We start from the raw sequence: 16,469 nt of genomic DNA, 5'->3' as shown, positions 1-16,469 counted from the left end.
TCAGATTTTCTAACATGTTTAGTCCTATGCAAATAAAATCTCAGTCCAACTGATGAAACCTGAACTCTGCTTTATTGGAAAAGTTCAGAAAGAACACTGGTAGCTCAATAGATTGATGGAGATTAACAGTGGATGACACCTTCCGAAGGAAGGAAGGGTTAAGCCTCAGGGAAACTCTGTCCTTATGAAAGATCAAATACGGAGGTTTAATTGACAAAGCTTGAAGTTCTGATACCCTCCTGGCCGATGTAATGGCCATCAGAAAAGCCGTCTTCCAAGATAAGAACTTTAAGTCACAAGTGGCAGCCGGTTCAAAGGGTGGTGACGTAATAGCTTGTAGCACAAGGTTCAGGTCCCATGGCAGTACAGGTTCTGAAACAGGGGGACGAAGTAACCAAGCACCTTTTAGAAAGGCTTTACAGAGTTTGTGGCCCATAAGAGAGGGCTCGTAAGATGTGTGAAAATTGGAAATTGCAGCCAACTGTACTTTAATGGTCGTGGGCGAGGAGCCCTGACGGAACAACATGGCTAAAAAATCTAAAACCGATGGAATTGGGGCAGTGAAAGGGCCCACATCTTGGGCCTGAGCCCAAATAGAGAATCTCCCCCATTTGCTGGAATAAATCTTCCTGGTGGAAGACTTATGAGAAGAAGACAAGATGTGCACCACTTCAGGTGAAAAGGAATGTCGTCTGACTAGCGATGGAAGTGGAGCAGTCAGGCTGTCAACTTAAGGGATGGATGAAGTTGTCCTGACATGTGAATCAGGAGGTCCGGCACTGGGTCCAGAGTCCACGGATCGTCCAGTGCGTACAGTTGAAGAAAAGGGAACCATACTTGTCGAGGCCAGTGTGGAGCAATAAGGATCATCCTGCTTCCCAAGGATATGGCTTTCTGTATCACTCTTGGTAACAGAGGAAACGGAGGGAAAGCGTAGACCAGACCAGGGGGCCAATCGTGAGCTAGAGCGCCCCTGGGTGACTCCCCCTGTGGGGGATCAGAGTGAAGTACTTGCTGCATTTGGCATTGAGGGGGCTGGCGAAGAGATCGCAGCAAGGCTGACCCCATCTTCTGAAGATCTGAACTTCCACTCGGTTGTTCAGGGACCACTCGTGAGGCATCAGAATAGCTCTGCTTAACCTGTCTGCTATCACGTTGGACTTCCCCGGAATGTGCATTGCCACCAGAAACCATTGGGAAGACACTGCCCACTGCCACACTTGCATGGCCTCTCTGCAGAGGGAATAAGATTTGGTTCCCCCCTGCTTGTTCAGGTACCACACTACGGACATGTTGTCCGAGTGAATTGCAATCGTTCCTCGAGGTAGAGTGTCTTGGAGTGCTCGCAACGCCAGAAACACCGCTCTCATCTCCAGAACATTGATGTGCAAGTGTACCTCGTGATCTTGCCAGGTGCCTTGGACCGTCCTGCCTAGATAATGCCCCCCCCACCCCATCTGGGAGGCGTCCGTTGTCACCGTGGCCACTGGAGACATAGGAATCAAGCCCCTTCCTCTGTCCAGATTGGAGGAGCATAGCCACTAGAGGAGGTCCTGTTTGCATCGTTCCGTAAGAAGTATCAGGTGGGAAAGAGGAAGCTTCTGAAAGGACCACTGAATCGACAGAAGCCAATGTAGGATCCGCATGTGTAACCTGGCCAGAGGTACCAGCATGATGTTTGAGGCCATGGATCCCAAGAGCTGAAGAACTAACCTGGCCTGAACTTTTCTGAAGAGCAACAGTGCATGGATCTGAGACTGCAACACTCTTATCCTGTCCTGTGGCAGAAAGGCACGCATTTGAATAGAGTCTAGCTCTGTGCCTATAAAAACAACACGCTGTGAGGGCTGCAAGGCAGACTTTTCCCAGTTCAAAGTAATTCCTAGACATTGGCAAAGTGAGATGGTCGTCTCCCTGGCTTGAACGAGCAGATGCCTGGTAGGGGCAGTGAGAAGCCAGTCGTCCAGAAACGGAAACACCTGGAATCCTAGATGCCTCAGGTGAGCTGTCACCAATCCAAACACTTGGTAAACACCCTGGGGGCTGTGGTGAGACCAAAGGGCAGAGCACGAAACAAAGTGACTGGCTCCTAACCAGAAGCGTAAATGACTCCTGGATGCCTTCTCCATTTTGATGTGGTAGTAGGCATCCTTGAGATCGATGGAGCACATTCATACTTCTTTCTCCAGCAGTGGAAAAATGGACTGAAGTGTTACCATCCGGAACTTGGACTTCAGAACGTAGTGATTCAGTCGACCGAGATCCAGAATGGGTCTCAGGTCCCCTGTTCTTTTCGGCACCAAAAAGAGTCATAAGTTCCTGATCCGACATGGTCTGAGGGGACTGGTTGGATGACTCCTTTTTCTAGCAGCTTTACAACTTCCAGTGCTGCTTGATCCCCTTGCCTGGGAGGAGGATGTCGACGCAAAGGGAATAGTGTAACCTCTGGTAACTATTCGAAGCACCCAACAATCCTGGGTGATGCTTTCCCAGGCTTCCGGATGCAACGAAATTCGGCCCCCGACTGGCTCCGGAATAGCACAGTCGGGCAACGCCTCAGGAACGCTGGAAGGAAGAACCACAAAAGGAATCACGGTCTCCCGAGTTGCGGGGGCCTCCTCTGCCTCTAGGGCAGCGTCTTCCGGAATAATCCCCCCCTGCCTCTGGAGGGGGACTCGCCTTGAGCTGTGGGAAAGAGCCTCAGACTTTTTGAACCACATTTTCCCTCCTCTCTGAGCCTTGGGATAAAGGCCTAGAAGGGAGAGAAAAACGGGCCCCTACGGCAGATAGGGTCTTTCCCTCCTGTTCGCATCTGGTGAGGGTGTCTTTCACTTTGTGTCCGAAGAGAGAGGACCCATCAAAGGGGGAGTCAGTGAAGGAAGACTTAAAGGCCTCTGCGAAATGACACAGGTGCATCCAGGCTTGCCTTTTAAGAGCTACGCCTGAGCTAACTGCCCTACTCGCACCTATGGCTGCATAACATATGAGCCTCATAGACGAGTTGACAATGGAACCTAGGTAGACAACTGGGTGTTACCAGTCAGAGTATTTCCTAGCTCCTTCAGGAGATCTCTTTGGAGCAGAGTGAAATGGCAGAGGTAATTCAACGACCGTAAGGTAAAGGTCGCCGAAGACAGGGTAAGCTTCCCATACCGGTCCATACTCCTGGACTCCTTGTTAGGAGGATGGACTGAAGAAGAAGCCTCTGCAACTTCCTGCTGAGTGGCTGCCACCACCACCAAGGCATCTACCAAAACCCCTTTGGTAAGGAACTCTTTGCCCGGGGGAGCAGACAGAAACTTGTTTGGATGTCTGGGCACCGGTTCAATGGAATCAGGGTTCTCCCACACCCTTCGACAAATCAAGTCCAGGAGTTCGAAGGGTGGAGACACCCAGGAGGCAGAGGATTGAGCTCCGAAGGCCTTTAGGAATACCACTCCTCCTCACAGGAGGTCTTGGAAGGCCATTCGCCTCTCTGCCTCAAAATCTCCAGGATGTCGGAGAAAGAGACATCATTGCAGGATGACTTGGGGGACCTCTCTGACTCCTCGAGGTCGGTATCGGAAGTGAGGGACTCGTCCTTTGAGTCTATGTGCTTCCTCTTGCACAACTTCTTACTGGGGGCTCTTCAGGCACAGACTCCGAGGGGCCCTCAGAATGTAGGGGACCGCTCAAGGGGGTATCCCCAGACCTTCAGGCTCCGCCATCCAAGGATAAGGGGGGGCGTCAGAGGCTCTAGCCGGGGTGTAAAGGAACGGAGTAACTGATCCACGTGATGTAACTGACTATCTGGCCAGTGCGCTCCTCATGGCCTCAAAGGCAGGTCCTCCCGAATCCGAGGACCGACCCATCTCCTAGACCACAACCGGAGTCGGGATTCCCCAAGCCAAAGCACTGAGAGGGAGGCTCGGAACAGACAGTAATCCCAAGGTATCCCCCTAGGGTCCAACTGAGGAAACCCAAGTACCGAAACCACAGGACGGAACAGACATGGTTGGAGCAGACGCCGGCTCAGATAGACTCACATGGGGTATCGGAGCAGACACGAGAACATCACTCAGCGCGGAGTACTCCCGCTCCGATGACACATGGAGGAATCACAGGTACCAGAATGGGGACTGGCTCCGGAGCAGACTGGGTCAGAGCAGATAACAGTTTTGCTAGCACCGGTGACTGCAGGAGCCTCTGGACCACCCTATCCACATCCAAATCAGACAGCCTAGAGGATTTGGAGGAAATAGGAGATCGGGATCTCCTACCCGGAAACGCATGCCTGACACTGGGTGACCGGCTCCGAATAGGCTCCAATAATATCGGAGCCGAGGTCGACTCCAGCACCACCGATACCTCCTGTGGTCCCAAGAACAATGGAGCTGAGGAGGTAGTATCCCCTACCGAAACCTTCTCCTGCGGCCCCAAGGACAATGGAGCCGAGGAGGCAGCAGCCACTATTTCAACCTTCCCCGGGGGCTCCAAGGAAGCACACGGAGCCAGAGATCTCTTCTTGGTCTTGGAAGGCTTAGATTTAGGATTGGAAGAAGAAGAAGAATCTAAGGACTCCTCAATCAGGTCCTTCAAAATCAGTTTATTTTTTTCTTTCCTGCAGTACCCTCGCGCTAAAAGCATGGCAGAAACTGCAGGACTCCTGCAGGTGAATAGCACCAAGACAATACACACAGATGGCATGGCCATCCATAATAGACATTTTGTAGCCACATTTAGTACACTTTTTAAACCCGGAGGGTTTATGCTCCTTCTGCTCTTTAGACATGGTAAAAAAATAACAGCACACTGTCAACCGACAATGACACAAGAGGTAGGCGGGAAAACAAACACCACTAACGGCCAAGAAACTCTAAATCAAATGTTTCTTGGAGTAGCAGGGAAAGACAAGAACAAATCCAACTACAGTTTTAACACCAGAAAAACAACATAGGAGAGGACTAGGTCCTCTAACTTAAACGGGCCTAGCCCACCAAACAAAGGGATACCACAAACACCCAATCTCACTAACACTCACAATGAAACCTAGACAAGGAGAAACTAGCTAATAAAATATCTTTTTAAAATAGCTTTTGTAAATTAACAGACTGCTAAAATACTTAGAAAAAGTATTTCAGCCAAGCGAGACCACGTCCTAACTCTACGAGCGGCAAATGAGATCTATGGCTACGGCGAGGTGCATCTTGGGATACCAGGTTAGCCCAGCCAATTAGAGACTTTGTGCTAGAGAAATTTGGCTGAGTGTGTAAGGAATGTAGGCGAGATAGGACCGCATAACATCACCACAGTTTCATTCTGGAATATTTAAAGAGAGAGAATAATTCAAAGGGACTGGCCCCAGACTCTCCACAATCAAAAATCTGTGGAGACCAAACGCAATCTGTCCCTTCACAATGATTTAAGAGGTTCAATACCTTAAATCTCTTCAGAAAATGAAGAAACCCCTTTTCTTTTACCAGAAATAGCCATATAGGAAGGGTCAAAAGCCCACACTAAACCCTGAATTAAGCCCCAAAAAGTAAGACTCTTCCAGAGAAACTGAAACAGGAAAAGACATGTTTATGTTTTTGCTCCTTTTTGGCAGGAATTTCTGAAGAAACAGATACAGTATTGCCGGTAAAATCATCCCTATGGATGGGCACATTTTTCTGGCCAGAGTGGCACATTCTTCCCCTTCTCCCAGGACTGATGAGTGATTTCTCCCTCCAACAGCCACAGAGGATGCGTCTGCCCCTGGTTCATGTTGGCAGTAGGAACTATACCAGCATGATGCAAGGAAAAGGTCAGAAGCAGCAGCTTTGGCCACAACTTCACCTTGCATCTGAGGCACTTTCGTAGCCTGCTCTCAACATGAATTTCTTGGTATTCATATCTTAAACACAAAGATGTTATGACAGTCTCCCGCTCATAATCCTCTATATTAAATATGTCCAGTGAAGCATGATTCTGATGTTTTGATTTAACTAATGAACAAGTCATGGCTATTTAAGGTAAATCATGCTGACCTTTCTATAACAGCAAAGATTAATGTACTTCCAGAGTCCAGCCATTTTAAAAGAAAGATGTGATACAGTGGAACTGGCTTCTATGATTGTTAAAGCCATGCTGCATCACTGAGATGGGTTCCTTCATTCTGCCATGATGACCCCCCTCTTGAAAAATTTACCACATAATTCCTCTGCAGTGTTGCTAGTTTCTGTTCCGGAGAACTCACTTGGACTATGACTAAACAATCAAATTATGTATGCTTCATGACTTTTCTCCAATTAAAAATTACAATTTTATTCATTTGTTGACAAGCTTGGTATTTTTTTATGTTATCTACAGTGTTAATAAACTGTCAGTAATGCAGATTGCTATAGAATCATGTATACCCTCATTTTAGCGTTTCCCCATTATCTTCCAACTACAAATATATTGAAAATAAGGCAAATTGTATATTAGGGGTCACATTCCTTTTGCACTCTACTAAAGGAACATCTATATTATCCAACATACCTTGTTAATCCCACTCTCGTGTACACTGCAGCTATTATACCCACAGAATCACAGACAGTACTGCTCCACAGCATTGTAATGATTACATCACATGCAGTCCTAATACACAGAGTATCAAGGCTCATGCAGAAATAAATTCAGCAATTAAAATGACTACAGTATTACAGTAATACGGTTATAATGCAGTACAGGTAAGCAGTTTTTTCTTTCTTCTACCATGTAATTTAAAGGAAGGCTGTACTCTAACGCTTCATTTATTGTAATCTTATATCTGATAATGCCCATGGACATCCCTCACCATATGGCCTGCTTTTTGCCTTAGTAACTGATGTGTAAAATATTCGTCAATGCACAAATTGCCTAGAAACAACACAAGACAACACAAATTATTGGCATGCAATGATAAACAGCTGCCATGCTACAGGGAAAAGAACAAAGCAAAACAAACCATGCAAATCCAACTCCAGGAGCTCTTCCAAGTTAATCTTCAAAATGTACAACTGGTTTGTCATGCTTTGCCAGGTACATAAAGATTAAACCCTATAAACCAGGAGAAAAGAATTTGATTAATAGCTTGGATACTTAAAAGTGAGGCAGGGAATAATAGCCATACCCATCTTTGGGAGAGGACAGTAATGTGCTGATCTCTTATGAGTGCTGTTGGAATTTGCTGTTCAAAATATCACCAAGTTGGGCATTGTGAGGGAAGACGTATCCTTAAAGATACTCCTCATAGCCCACCCAGTCTAATAATACACTTCAACAAACTAGGCAGAGGATTTAGAACTAGGCAAAAAAAAACTGTCCTACAGCACATCATTGCCAGTTAGTCATCCCCTCATCTCCTTTTAGTCTTCACCATTGAAAACACATTTTCCATTACTACTCCCCATCAAGGAATGTTATAAGAACTCAAGTCCAGGCAGGTTAAACACAGAGAGAATGAACCCTGGGGAAGGGGAACCAATCAGTACAGCTGATGTTAAATATACAGGGGAAAAAAAGACATTAAAAAAAAAAAAAACTATTTTGTCTGTATAGAAAAATTCTTAGAACAGAACACAGACTTAAAAATGACAAAAATGCTCTATACAGTGTCAAATGGTATATGGTATATATATATATATATATATATATATATATATATATATATATATATATATACACATTTATATATATATATATATATATATATATATATATATATATATATATATATATATATATATGTGTGTGTGTATATATATTTATACACACTATATATATATATATATATATATATATATATATATATATATATATATATATATATATATATATATACATATATATACACATACACACACACATATATACACAAAAACACACATTATATATATATATATATATATATATATATATATATATATATATATATATATATATATATAGGGAAACAAAGTAAAAAAAACTTGTACAACCCTTGAGCTCGGCAAATAATCATCTCTCAATTAAATTTACAAAATGATTTGTATGGTGTATGCTACAAGCATTTTGCCAGTCTTTGCCAACATCACTGAACCGCAGCAATGCAATATACTAACAGCCCATCATTAATGCAAGCTTAAAAGTCTAGAAAATACTTGCTATTTCTAAAACAAATATTCTTAAGACTGTGCAAGGCAGTGTCAGTGTTGGCCTGTTTCTAGAGTATAAAGGGAATTTTCTTGGTATATGTCTTCAACAGTTCAGCATATGTAATGCCTGAAACCTCAGGGGAGGTGAGGCCTAATTCAAAATTTGTTAAAAATACTGGTAACGAACATAGCAGGACATCTAATTCTATCCTGTGGCAGAGGATATACTCAGGAAGCAGAATGTGTCAATGTACCCATGTACTGATAAACCCCTTCAAAGGGACGAACAAATTCAGGGAAAAACTCACTGTATGCGTAAACACTAAACTCTTGTACTATATCTGTTCAGCCAAATACAACAGAAGCACTCCAACGATTTTAACAGAAAAGTGTCAGGTAGAGGACGAGTCCACATGTATGCACACTGCTACCAGCTACTGCTGTTTAGCATTACTACAAGATCCACAAAAAACACACAGGCCAGCAGTGAAAGGCATAAGGTCCCTAAAATAAAAAATTAATAAAGCATATATAGGCAAAACAGACCAGTTTCAGCCCAAAAGTTATTAATCCTTCCTCAGTGTAAAAGTATAATCAACAAAAACAAGCCTATTACACTTAAAGATCATCACATGATACAATAAGAATCCCCATAACTTGCTGGTTATAAATGCTCAAAGACCTGGGGGGAAATAATCCTCCCAGCTTAGTAATCCACTTTTTTTTTTCTTCCTTGTTAAGCATGCCATGCCAACCAATTTTATTGGTCCGGTCTCCACTTATCCTGTCAATAACGGTAAACCTAAAAGATGCTGTAAAATGGGTCAAGGAGTATTTGTATAAAGCATTACTGTTTTTTTAATCTAATATCACTCAAGTGTTCAGATATCCTTATCCTTGCTGGGCGAGAAGTCTGTCCTATGTAAAAAGTGGAACACACACAAGTAGCTAGGTAAATAACCCAATCAGTTCCACAGTTGCCCAGAAACCTGATGTCAAAAACCAACCCAGTATTCTTACTAGTAAACTGTTTGGATTTGACCACCCTGGCACAGTGAACACAATGACCACATAGATAACACCCCTGTAACAAATCACCAGTTAAAGTAGTTTGTAATAATTCCTCCGAAGTTAACACCTGTTTAAAGTGATTAAAATAGGATCCCATGGTTTTACCCCTATAGTAAGAAAATTGGCATTTATCTTTTGAGACAGATCTATCATCCGCTAACAATATATTCCAATATTGGTTGAATATATCTAACAGAACATTGGTATTACGCCCATAGGTGGTAATCAGTCTAAGTTCAGATGATCCTGGTTGCCGTCTATCCTTGTATGCCAAAAGATCATTCCTGTTAATGGAAGATGCAAAATTACTGGCTGAAAGTATTGTGCCTGTTTTGTACCCACGGGATTTGAACCTGTTAAGGTCCAACTTGTAACTTTCATATTTTTGAGGATGGGAGCAAATGTGTCTAATGCGCAAAAACTGTGATTTCGGGGTGTTACGTGTAACATGGGGTGGGTGACAGCTGGAGACGTGTAGTAATGAGTTATATTGTGGATACTTGCAGAAGACTTGGGTACCCAGAGTATGATCCAAGTTTCTTGTGATGAGAACATTCAAGAAAGTGATTTGATGAACATCATAATTGACAGTAATGTATTACATAAATTCACACAAATATCCCTCATCAGCTTTCCAAAACATCCAGCAATCATTGAGGTAGTGTCTCCACATATCAATTTCCCCAAGGTATAGGTTACGAGTTACATCATATATCAACTGCTCTTCCACATAGGCCATAAATAAGTCGGCATATATGGGGGTGAACGACACCCTCGTAGCCATACCATGAACCCACCAAAAACATTTCCCATGATAATAAAAAGAGCTCTTGGCAAGAACATGTTTTGCAAGGCCAATAGGAAATGTATTGAAGCCTGGTGGATAGAGCTCGGATTGATAAAGCCAAAGTTCAAGAGCCAACAAACTCACCCAATGGGGAATATTTGTATACAGAGACACTACATCATGGGTGCTTAACAACCACCCCGGCTCAAGTTGGATAATCGAAATTAACTGCAAGAATTCATTTGTATCCTGAATATGAGCTCTGACATGGTTAAGAAGCGGCCGAAGATGTAAAGTCAGAAAATGTGACAAGGGTTCAGTAACCGATCCACACCCAGATACAACTGGTCTACCCGGGGGGGGTCCTGTAGGTTCTTATGAATTTGTGGTAACAAATATAAAAATTGATGCCTGGGGTCAGGACAGTGAGATGGTACAAAGTGGATTGGGGAATAATCCCTTCATCCCTAGCTATAAAAGATATTGATCATTTTCCTGTTTAAATCTCTGACCAGGGTCCAAAGGCATATACATATAGTACCAGCTATTGTTCAATTGTCTCCCAGCCTCAGCATATTTCCACCAATCCATTACTACTATTGCACCCGCTTTGCCAGCTGGTAAAATGACAAAATCCCGATTTTGTTGTAAATAGCAAATAATTGGTTCAATCCTCAAAAGGTTATGTGATTTAATTTGAAACTCCCACAACTGAAAATGTAGATCTTCGAGAACCACGTGTTGAATTAAGTGAGCTGAATGATGCATGGGTGGCATAAATGTTGAATTTTGAAATCTGAAAATATCAGCATCAACAGTATTAGAACCAGAGTAAAAAGTATAGCCTAAGATTAAGTAAACAACAAAAATCTATATCTTGTGCTAATGAAACCTGAGACACAAAAAATGCCGGTACAAAGTTGAGTCCTTTATTTAAAAGCTGCATTTCAGTTTGTGTCAAAGATGTTGAAGAAATGTTCAAGACATTACTACAGTTATTTATTTGTCATCACTTTCTATAGGGTCTCTACACTGTTTATGCCCATGATGCTTTCTTCCTCCCCTCCATACCCTGCCCCTACAGTATCAGTGTCAGAAAAATATGTATTAATGAGTGTATGCTTAATGCTAATTAGAAACTAAATAAGTTAACACGTTTTTCATTCTATTTTATATCACTGTTTTATATACAGTTGAGTTTCATATGAGACTGAAAAGATGCTTTTTGAAACTGCAGTGTGCTTTCTGAAACTTGTAAGATGCCCTCTGACCTAGTAATTGCTAGCACAGCAATATTCATGTTTATGCCTTTTGGAAATGTACTTGAGAAGCAGGTGATTATCTGCTAGGTCAGGAAAAATGAATGAACAATGCTATATTCTGTAAATGTAATGATTTTGAACAATCAGCTCTGTTCGAAGTATGAGAACATTTGCAGCTGCAGAAGTTGAGAGGTAACAGACAAAGGACTGTTAGAGAAATGAACTGCAATCTATACTTGCTTTGTGCTCGAATTAGCCATAGTACCTTGAATGGTAACATTGCATACATCTAGCCAAGGCCACGTTGTTTTTCTTAGGAAGTTTCTCACAAAAATTGATGGCACCAGCAGAATATTGTAAAAACAATGACTGTGAAGTAATGATGACAAAACTTGTGATTCACTACGTCAGCTTGGTAGGCAATATCTTATTAGAAAATGAATAAAAACACCTGTATTTCCTGATTCTAGTTAGACAAACTCTGTATTAGCACATTTTTGTCTCCTTGCTGTAAGATTAAAGTGCCTTAACCTGAACCTACCGTGTTTTGATCATTTTTAAAGTATATTTTTCCTTTGACAGTTTTGGTCCTTCGAGCCAGATAGTACCTCTCACTCTAGGCTCAGGTCAGAATTGGGCGCGGTGGCATGTACCCGTACGGAGAAGTGGCCACATCGGCTCTTCTGTCTTGAAAGACCTCCGACTGAATTGTCGTTCGAAAGAGGCCAGCTACCGTTTCTGATCTGGGATTGGAGGACAAGTCAACGTTCCGGTGGATCAACACACTGAGGGTCAGGTAAGGAGGAATTTACCTTTTTTCTGTTTTAGATCAGGGACTTGTTACAGTATTGTTTTGTCAGGGAGATTTGCATGTGCAGATCAGGGACAAAAAGATTGCTGCCTTGTCATAGATCAGGGAAACGGAATAGGTAGGCAGTTATTCTAAACTGTGAAAAGGTGTAAAATCGTGGTACCACGTGATAAGGGTTACGTAACAATTTCTGACTTAGCTAAGGCAATATGGGAAATCAGTGCAAGAAAAGTTCCAGAGACCCGCCCCTAACCGAAGACGCGAAATATATGCAATTACAGCGTGCCGATAATGTTAAGTATTATACAAAATGAGTTGATAAATACAAATTTGATGGTAATTTAAATAAACCTTCACTTATTAAACTTGTTAGACAACTTAAAACAGACGCGAAAGGTCAGCTAAAAAAGCAACGACAATTAGGAGTCCCTCAGGCACACAGGTGGCTTGAGGAAGCAAACCGCAGGGAACAAAAGATTAAAAACTCATAAGCGATGTTCTTAGATAAAGAAGATAACTTGGTAATAGCCCCTCCTCCACCCCCCTCTGCTTCCCTTACCAGAATATGCAGCGAATGGACAAGCTGATCCACCTCCGCTATACCAAGCTGTTCCTGCAAAATCAAAGCGGTTTATCAGAGATCCTATCGAAACCAAGTCTCGAACACGCAACTTAAGAGGGGATATTTAATTATATGAAATAAATAAAAATTCACAAGCTATGATTGAGGAAGAGATATGTCCACTCATAGAAGTACCAAATCCGCAGGCAGGACAGGATCCAACTCTTCTAGTATATAGACTGTGGACACCGGAAGACATCTGGAAAGCCACAGAGGGAATTCCCCATCCAAAAGTTAATTTTAGAAAATTCTTAGAAGACTTACAAGGCATGAGGTTAAGTTACCATTTGAATGGAGAAGAAGTAGAGAAAGTAGTTAGACAAATCGTAGGTCCAGATTGGCACATGATCAGTGGCAACTGGAATCCCCGTGACACAGAGCTTAGACCACTCCCACATAGTAACACAGAACTGGACAACACAGTGAAAGGTCTGACAGACTGAATCTCTGAGAAATGGAAGCCTAGGGCTGATTGGACTTGCATTAATCAATGCATACAAGAAGGTGAAACTGTTGATAAAACATTCTAATAATCTGGCATAATATCTAATAACCATTGTGGAATGCAGGTACCTGAAGATCAAACACATGATTCCCCAATATGAGCAACAGCTAAAGAATGCATTTTTAAAAGGCAGTATTGCGCCCATTAGCAGCTTTATTACAAAGCACATGGTAGATCATCGTACAAGTAGATTACAGTCATTACTTGAATATGCAAGACATGCCGAAAGGCATTTTAATAGCAAAAAGAAAAAGAAAACTCAAGTATTTGCAGTAGAAGACGGATCAGAAGTCTTTGTAGTACAAACTGGGAAGAAGAGTAAGAAAAATACCCAGGGAAATAAACAATCTGATAAGCGATCAGAAGACTTTGAGGAAAGAAAGAAAAGGGGTGAATGTTTCAAATGCGGGAAAAAGGGACATTTAGCAAGGGATTGCAGGCAAAATAAGAAGGTAATCACGGAAGATGAGGAGGGTGAGGAATGACTATATGACAGTCAAGAATCACTGGATAGGAATAAACAAGAAAAGACAAATGCAAATGTGATAGAAAGGGTAGAGGATGTGACAGAAGAAATAGAGGATGTACATGAATTCATAGATAATGAAGAAAATGAAATTTTGGACTTGGAATTATTGAGCTTAGAGCTCTACTTGGCAGACACAAAACCGGAAGTTACACTTCTGGTAGAGGTGAGGGAAGTCAGATTCCTGTGCGACTCAGGAATTCACGGACCCCGATACATCCTTCCAAACTACCAGAAAATTCGGAATCACTGGACTACATATTAGTGAAAGCAGCTAATGGACAGCTGTATCGGGAGCCACTCTCCCACAACATAGCTATAACCGACCCAGTTTCAGGGATGACCCAGAAAAGCAAAATTGTTGTTTCTGCAAAATGCCCAGTGAATCTCTTGGGCAGAGACCTAATGCAGATATTTGGCATAGACGTAGTTCCAACTATGCAGGGTATGGAAGCACAGTGACAAATGGATACTTTTGTAGTGCGACCGGAGGGTGAAACATTTTATTGGTACAGCCAGGACTTAGTTACGACAGGTCCAGGGGCAGTAACCTAAGAACTGATGAACGTAGCCATCAGTAAATCCCCCTCCCTTGACACTGATAAACAGCATTTGTTGCATTGCACTCTATATTACTGTAACAGACTAAGACCTGATAAAGAATATGAGCAAGAACTGTTTAGAAACCATGCTAATAGGTTAGTATTACGAAATTTGTACTGGGACACAGAAAGAAACAGTGTAGTAAGCTGTTCATTGCCCTAGGAATTCCTAGCACTTTACAAATCTAATCGATTACCACATGTAAGTTTAACTAAAGATAGAAATTTGAAGTGGGCAGACCTAGGAGAAAAAGTCACACGGTCAGAACAAGGAGTACAAAAGCAGAAATTAAATTGGATAACAGACTCATCCAGTTGTGCACTCAGACAAGTGAGGATAGCGGAGTAGCACTCTTACTAGAGGAAGAGGAAAAAGCCTTACGAGACATACCAGAGACTCTCTGGTCAACAGGGAAATCAGATGTAGGACTTATTCGCACAGCAGGACCAGTTACTATTACGCCAAAATCAGCATTTAGACCTCAAAAGAGACAGTATCCCTTAAGAAAGGACACAGAAATAGGAATCAAACCTATAATAGCAGCATTACTTAAGGAAGGAGTCTTAATAGAATCTCCTGATTCACCATTTAATACACCCTTATTTCCCTGTTAGGAAAGCAAACTGAGAATGGCGTATGGTCCAAGATTTACAAGCTGTAAATGACGCAGTTATACCCAGGGCACCTACGGTGCCAGATCAACACACTTTATTGAATGATTTGAAACCTCAACAGAAGTATTTTTCTGTGGTAGATATTAGCAATGCATTTTTCTCAATATCGATACACCCTGACAGCCAACATTGGTTCGCATTTACATTTTAGGGGAAACGGTATACATATATGAGACTACCACAGGGATATTGTGAAAGTCCAACAATATTCGCACAAGAAATGGCAAGTAACCTGGCAGGATTTATCCCACCGAAAGGCAGTCAGATTTTACTTTATGTAGATGACATTCTGCTGGCAGCCCCCACCAAGCAAGAATGCAGAGAGGATACCATAGCATTATTATAATTTTTAGCTACTCAAGGACACAAGGTAAACAAAAATAAACTGCAACTTTGGAAAAAGTAGGTCAAATACCTGGGATATGTAATATCCAAAGAAGACAGAATATTAGATGAGGACAGAAAAACAACAATATTACAAGCACCTAAACCAACTACCAAGAAGGAGATGATGTCCTTCCTGGGTACTACTAACTTTTGTCGGAGTTGGATTCCAAACTATGCTTTGGAATCTGCTCCACTGACTAACTTGATATTCAAAAGGCCGATGGCAGCACAAGATTTATTACAGTGGACACCAGAAGCAGAATCCGCTTTCTGCAAACTGAAACAACTGATAGCTTCTTCCTTAGTTTTAGGATTACCAAACTATCATAAGCGATTTTTCCAAACTGTAGACTGTAAGCAAGGTTATACGACATCAGTGTTAACACAACAGCATGGGAACAAAACGCCCCATAGCTTACTATTCATCACAGCTAGACCCAGTGGCGCGATCCTTGCCCCACTGTGTACATGCAGTAGTCGCAGCTGCAATGGCAGTGCAGGCTTCAGCCTCAGTAGTATTGTTCCACCCTCTCACACTGAGAGTGCCTCATGCAGTCGCGATTATTTTACTGCAAGAAAAAGTAGCATATCTTTCTCCTGCTAGACATCTTTCCTGTATGACTATACTGTTGAGCCAACCTCATATGACAATTGAACGATGCACAACTTTGACTCCGTCAACCTTACTCCCAACCCCTGCAGATGGCAGACCACACTGCTGCCTGCAGAAGATTGAGCAACAGACACTACCTAGAAAAGACCTTACAGATGTCCCCTTGGATGATGCCGAGGTGACATACTATGTGGACGGCTCGTGCAGGAGGGGTCCTACAGGAAAGAATCTAGTGGTGCATGCAGTAGTTTCTGATACTGAGATTTTAGAAGCAAAGTCTTTATCACACAACTTATCTGCACAAGCAGCAGAACTGATTGCCTTGACAAGGGCATGTACCTTAGCAAAAGGTAAGAAAGTAAACATTTTTACTGATACTCAGTATGCTTTTTCTACTGTACATGTTTTTGCGCAGCAGTGGAAAAATAGAGGGATGATAACATCTACTGGTAAACCAATTAACCATGTGCAATTTATTTTAGACTTGTTAG

General features: G+C 42.3%; 1 protein-coding gene across 8 annotated transcripts in view; it reads right to left on the bottom strand.

Moving 5' to 3' along the window:
• The window catches only part of SVIL (supervillin), a gene marked incomplete in the record, with an annotated part of 2,930,183 nt that overhangs the window by 2,644,091 nt on the left and 269,623 nt on the right, over positions 1 to 16,469 (bottom strand).

The sequence above is a fragment of the Protopterus annectens genome, chromosome 3.part1 (genome assembly GCF_019279795.1).
Source record: "Protopterus annectens isolate FY-2018-M chromosome 3.part1, PAN1.0, whole genome shotgun sequence".
NCBI lineage: Eukaryota > Metazoa > Chordata > Ceratodontiformes > Protopteridae > Protopterus > Protopterus annectens.
The sequence above is the reverse complement of the archived record's forward strand: the minus strand, read 5'-3'. Positions and strand labels throughout refer to the sequence as shown.